We start from the raw sequence: 6,779 nt of genomic DNA, 5'->3' as shown, positions 1-6,779 counted from the left end.
AAAGCACTGAACCAAAGATTTAAAATGTAAGTTTAAATTCCATTCTCAAGAAGGAACATGGGGATCATTTTAAAAGCTTGTCCTATGCAGGAAAGGCCTCAGAAGAACAGAGACTGAAGTCTCTACACAGATTGAATACCATTTTGATCGCTATTTCAGGTACAACCATCACTTCATTATCTGCATGTGAACTTCTCATGGGCCGTTTCCATTCCCAGACCACCTTGAACCTCTCACCCATCACCAATCAGGTCTCCCATGGCCACACCACAATATGTGCACAGGGGATGTGAAATCATTTAAAATTCAGACCAAAAGAGTTTAGGCAGTCAAATCCATTGAGTGGGAAGAAATCCATTAAATTTAATTCAAAGTATATTATAGTTTATCCACTATTTTGGGAGAATTCTACTATTGCTTTCTTCTAGTAGCAAAGTTAATGAAGAATTGATTGCTGTTTCAATGAGATCTCTCTGCACACAAACATTTACTAAGAACTCACCTAAATTGCAGCTCATTTTTAATGTGGAACAGAAAACTCGGCTTGTGCCTACATATCTCATAACAGCTCATTCTAGAATGAGTCTAACAATACATTTCAGTAAACTGTATTATACTTAGAACACCAGCAGAGATCTGGGATAATTGGGTCGTTGAAGAATAAACACTAAAGGCAGGACAAGGGGTCAATCGTGGAGCAAGAACTTCATTCAGGAAACTGGGGTAATGTCCAGAATTCTTCAAAGGCTGCACTGGGGAGGCTGTTTAACATTAACACAGAATTCTCCAGTTGGTTGGAGAGCAGCTGGGAGAGGTTTCTGTAAGAGTAAGAAGCCTGCTTTCTAGTTATTTATTTTTGGGGGCAGGCATGCCTTCTTCGAACAAAAAAAAAGCCTAGGCATACAGAACCTGAATCTCATACAGACAGGGTCTCATTCTGTTGCCCAAGTTGGAGTGCAGTGGTGCGATCACGGCTCACTGCAGCCTGGACCTCCGGGCTCAATGGATCCTCCCACTTCAGCCTCCTGAGTAGTTGGGAGTACAGGCGTGAGCCACCAAGCCCGGCAAAATGATAGAGACAGGATTTCGCCATGTTGGCCAGGCTGATCTCAAACTCCTGGACTCGGGTGATCCACCCACCTCGGCCTCCCAAAGTGCTGGGATTACAGGCTTGAGCCACTATGCCTGGCCTGAACATCATTTTATATTGTTTATTATTATTATTACTATTATTATTGAGACAGAGTCTCGCTCTGTTGCCCAGGTTGGAGATCAGTGGTGTGATCTCAGCTCACTGCAACCTCCACCTCCCGGTTTCAAGCAATTCTCCTGCCTCAGCCTCCTGAATAGCTGGGATTACAGGTGCATGCCACCATGTCAAACTAATTTTTGTATTTTTGGTTGAGATGGGGGTTTCTCCATGTTGGCCAGACTGGTCTCCAACTCCTGGCCTCAAGTGTTCTGCCTGCCTTGGCCTCCCAAAGTGCTGGAATTACAGGCATGAGGCACCGCAACCCGGCCCTCTATTGTTATTATACTGTTGATGGCAGCAGTGGGCCATCTGGTGTGCTGCTGCCATCACGCTAGCCACTGCAAGGAGGGTGCAGGGAGGAGGCAGACAGCCCTCACCCCTCTACCCCCCATTCCTCCACCCCTCCACCCCACCGCAAACCCCCCACCCCCAGCCCGCCACCCTGGGGGCTGCCACAGTGGGGCCTGCCCAAGTCGCCCGCCTGGCAAGGGGGAGCTCCAGGCCAATCCTGAGCCCAGGACCACAGCGGGAGCTTTCAGCAATATCGCCCCTACACCAGATGCCGGTCCAGGCCCAGTGAGGACCTGGAGCCCGTGCCCCAGGCTTCAAGGGGGCGCTGCCGGTTGCTGGTGAGAGGCGCTGGGAGCCAGGGACAAGCGGGAACTCTGCCCCTTACAAGTTGGTGGGGTGGGACCTCCCCAGGTACAACTGCAGCTACCTAGGCTACAGCTGCAACTTCAGCATCTCTGTGCTCTTGGGAGCCGGGAGTTGGCAGGAGCTCTGCCTTCCTGGGCGGGGCTACAGCCACCCAATCTTGGCTGTGGATCAGGGCCTCCAGCTCCATGCAACAGGCAGGAGCCCCACCCCACCCCACTGAAAACTGGGGCTGCAGCGCGAGGTATCCTGCAGGCTTGGGAGTCCTGGAAAGGACCCCCCATGCCTTTGCAGACTCAGAGGTGTCTGCTCCCACTGCCTAGCATCTCCCCACTCCCAGGGCCTGCTCTGATCTTGGAGGCACACAAGCCAGGCCAGGTGTGCGTAGGCTTGGGCCAGTGCTGACATGCCATCCTTCTGCCACCTCGGCCCCCTCTGGATTTTGGGAGCTGAGGAGCACAGGAGGGGAAGCTGAGGGTGGCTGGGTGGTGGCCTGCAGGTGCCCTTTGGTGCCAGCACCCTGCCATGGATGGCCAAGGGAGGCAGACAGGCTCCTGGGCAGAAGGGGGCTGATTCCCAGTAAGGCCCAACTTCAGGCCAGGGAGGGCCTAAAGGCTGAGCACGGGGCTACCAGTTCATGAACTGGAGTGGGGACCTGTGGTGCCTCCTTTGGGCTGCCCATGGCCACCCATGGACCAATTGGCTGGCACTTCCTCCTCTCTGAGGTCCATAAAAGCCTCGGGCTCAGCCAGAGCAGGGCAGAGGGCAGAAGATGGAGAGACAACAGGAGGACCAACTGCAAAGAGGAGCTACCCTCTCTGCTGAGCGCTTCAGAGGCCTGCAGAGATGTCTGCACAGCCTGCGGAGAGGAGTCACCCTTTCCAGGGCCTCCTCTCTGCCACCCTTTCCAGGGCCTTCTCTCTGCTGAGAGCTGAATATTCAATGGGAGGACTTGCCTCTAGAAAGGAGTTATCCACTGCGGATCTCCTCTGAACTGTTCTAACACTAAATAAAACTCCTCTTCGTCTTCTTCACCCTTCACTTGTCTGCGTACCTCATTCTTCCTGGATGCAGGACAAGAACTCAGGCAAAAGTGCCACCAGCCACAGAAGTTTCCAGGAAGAAAACGGACACCCCAGAGATCCTATAACATTGCTATTTTCTTCCACTGTGGCCTAAGCTGATTTTCAGTGACAATGACCCTGATATACCGTTGAGTGGTTTGAATGACAGATGTAATCAGAACTATACTATGAAGATTTTGCCATCAAATGTGCATGAGGGACTTATTTTCTATCAGATTAGGCACATATTTTATATAAGATTCATGCTACCTGAATGATCCAAGTAAAGTGAGTAATGCAAATATTATTGGCACAACATTGTCATTTAAGCAACAAAAATTTACTATCAAGTACTATATATTGCATATATCAAATATCCCATATATCTTAGCCTGAGTTCCTCAAAATAAGAGACAAAGCTCACATGCAGAGTGTATTTGAAAAAATGGAGCCAGTGGGCATGAATGTCAGCAGGGCCAGTGAAATAGGGAAGGAAGGAAGACAGTAAGATGAGTACTGAGTTGCTATCACTGAGGAGCCTCTACAAATGTTTTCCAGGGCCAGCACGGTGGGTCACGCCTGGAATCCCAGCACTCTGGAAGGCCGAGACAGGCAGCTCACCTGAGGTCAGAAGTTTGAGACCAGCCTGGCTAACATGGTGAAACCGGACAAGGCGGATGGATCACCTGAGGTCAGGAGTTCGAGCCGGCCTGGCCAACATGGTGAAACCCTGTCTCTACTAAAAATACAAAAATTAGCTGGGCATCGTGGTGCACACCTGTAATCCCAGACACTTGGGAGGCTGAGGCAGGAGAATCACTTGAACCTGGGAGGTGGAGGTTGCAGTGAGCTGAGATTGTGCCATTGCACTCCAGTCTGGATGACAAGAGCGAGACTGTCTCAAAAATAAATAAATAAAATAAAAATAAAAATGTTTTCCAGGAGACCAGGTGTGAAGGTTCACTCCTGTAATCCCAGCACTTTGAAAGCCAAGGTGGGCAGAGCAGTGAGCCGAGATCACACCACTGTACCTCAGCCTGGATGACAGAGGAAGACTTTGTCTCAAAAAAAAAAAAGTGTCCTGCTATCACTGTACTTTAGAATTGATTGCCACAATTTGAATTTGAATATTAATCTAATTCTGATTAAATACCTTTTAATTAATATCTTATACAGTTGTTTAGATTTACTGAGCACAACCTCATTAATACATGTGAAAATGTGTCCGGAATTAGTTCCTTCTGGTGGGTTCTTGGTCTCGCTGACTTCAAAAATGAAGTCGCGGACTCTCACAGTGAGTGTTACAGTTCTTAAAGATGGTGTGTCCGGAGTTTGATCCTTCAGATGTTCAGATGTGTCTAGAGTTTCTTCCTTCCAGTGGGTTCATGGTCTTGCTCACTTCAGGAGTGAAACCGCAGACCTTTGCAGTGAGTGTTACAGCTCTTAAAGGTGGTGCATCCAGAGTTGTTTGTTCCTCCCTACTGGTAGGTTCGTGGTCTCACTGACTTGAGGAGTGAAGCTGCAGACCTTGGCAGTGAGTGTTACAGCTCATAAAGGTAGTGTGGACCCAAAGAGTGAGCAGCAGGAAGATTTATTGTGAAAAGCGAAAGAATAAAGATTCCACAGCATGGAAGGGGACCCGAGTGGGTTGCCATGAGTGGCCAGCTTTTATTCCCTTATTTGGCCCCACCCACGTCCTGCTGATTGGTCCATTTTACAGAGCGCTGATAGGTCCATTTTACAGAGTGTTGAATGGGCTGTTTTTACAGAGTGCTGATTGGTGCGTTTACATACCTTTAGTTAGACACAGAGCACTGATTGGTGCGTTTTTACAGAGTGCTGATTGGTGCGTTTACAAACCTTTAACTAGGCACGGAGGGCTGATTGGTGCGTTTTTACAGAGTGCTGACTGGTGCGTTTACAAACCTTTAGCTAGACACAGAGTGCTGATTGGTGTGTTTACAATCCTTTAACTAGACAGGAAAGTTCTCCAAGTCCCCACCTGACCCAGAAGCCCAGCTGGTTTCACCTTTGGAAAGCACAATAAGATCTCACAAATTCAGACTGCATTAACCACCAGGATTCATGGACTGAGAGTAAATTTACATTTGTATTACCGTTTTTTTTTTAAAGGGTCTGCTTAGAAATTAAGCATGTAAAGGGAAGTGAAGCCGGAGTTGCAGACACTTTTTCTGCCCACGGTGTCTCGGATTCATTCTTAAGGAACTGAGAACTTAATCTTCCAAAATATCAAAAAGACCATCTTATGCCCCACCTCCCACGCAGGCTCCTGCAACACAAATGCCCAGCACACCAGGGTTTGTGGGATACAGTCCATACAGTCATCTCGCCAACAACTACAGCCCGGGAGGAAACCCGGCCACCAACAGCCGGGTTACGGCATCCTCTGCTATTACAATTCCAAACCCTGAAAGTCACCAGATAAGCTGCTGATGCCCTACATGAGGTACAGCAGAAAGGTCTGGGACCAAGTAAATCTTCCAACCCTGACCTAAAGTTGTGGGAGATTGGCTAGATTATTGGTGGCATCCGGCGAGATCTCGCTGATGAAAAACAAGAATATTTAAATGAATACAAAGCAGAAAAGATAGAGTACAATGAATCTATGAAGGCCTATCATAATTCCCCTGGGTACCTTGCTTACATAAATGCAAAAAGTCATGCAGCAGGGAGAAAGTCAACAGAGACAGTCTCGCTTGGAGAAAGGAGAACTGTACATGTGCATTCAGCCTGCCAAAGATCCAGATGATTACGATGATGGCTTTTCAGTGAAGCATCCAGTCACCGACCGTTTCCAGAGGAACCACCGCCTCATTAGTGAAATCCTTAGTGGGAGTGTGATGCCAGACGTTTGGCCAGTTGTTAGAACAGCTAGAATGCAGGTCCTCAAACGACAGATCCAACGACAGGTCCAGTCCTTAATGGTTCATCAGTGAAAACCAGAAGCTGAAATTCTTCAAATAGAGGAACGACACCAGGAGAAAAAGAGGAAATTCCTGGAAAGCATAGATTCACTTAACAATGAACTTAAAAGGTTATGCTGTCTGAAAGTAGAAGTGGATATGGAGACAATTGTAGCTCAGATTGCACAGGCAGAGGAACAGGCCCGCAAAGGGCAAGAGGAAAGGCAGAAGGAGGCAGCAGAGCAAGCTGAGTGCAGTCAGAGTAACATCCTTCCTGAGGAATAACAAGCAGCCAACAAAGGCGAGGAGAAGAAAGATGACGACAACATTCCAACGGAGACAGAGGAGACACACCTTGAAGAAATGACAGAGAGCCAACAGAATGGTGAAGAAGGCACGTCTACTCCTGAGGATAAGGAGAGTGGCAGGAGGGGTCGACATTATGGCAGAGGAAGGAACCAGTGACAGTAACACTGGCTCAGAGAGCAACAGCACAACAGGGGAGGAGCCACCAACAGATTCCATACCAGAAGATGAGAAAAAAGAATCAATGTTGCTTGTTTTATGTGTTCTAAATACTTTTTTAAACAAAACAAATTTTTTTGGTTAAAAAAAAAAAGAAATTAAGTATGTAGGTGAGGCGCAGTGGCTCACGCCTGTAATCCCAACACTTTGGGAGGCCGAGGCGGGTGGACCACTTGAGGTCAGGAATTCGAGACTATCCTGGCCAACACGGTGAAACCCTGTCTCTACTAAAAATACAAAAATTATCTGGGCATGGTGGCATACGCCTGTAGTCCCAGCTACTCGGGAGGCTAAGCAGGAGAATTGCTTGAACCCGGGCAGTGGAAGTTGCAGTGACTCAAGATTGTGCCACTGCACTCT

General features: G+C 48.3%; 1 pseudogene; it reads left to right on the top strand.

Moving 5' to 3' along the window:
- Positions 1-5,162: 5,162 nt before the first annotated feature.
- On the top strand, positions 5,163-6,504 carry LOC104666079 (annotated as a pseudogene).
- The last annotated feature ends 275 nt before the right edge of the window (positions 6,505-6,779 follow it).

Source organism: Rhinopithecus roxellana, chromosome 18 (assembly GCF_007565055.1).
Source record: "Rhinopithecus roxellana isolate Shanxi Qingling chromosome 18, ASM756505v1, whole genome shotgun sequence".
Lineage (NCBI taxonomy): Eukaryota > Metazoa > Chordata > Mammalia > Primates > Cercopithecidae > Rhinopithecus > Rhinopithecus roxellana.
This window is presented reverse-complemented; position numbering and strand designations above follow the sequence as displayed.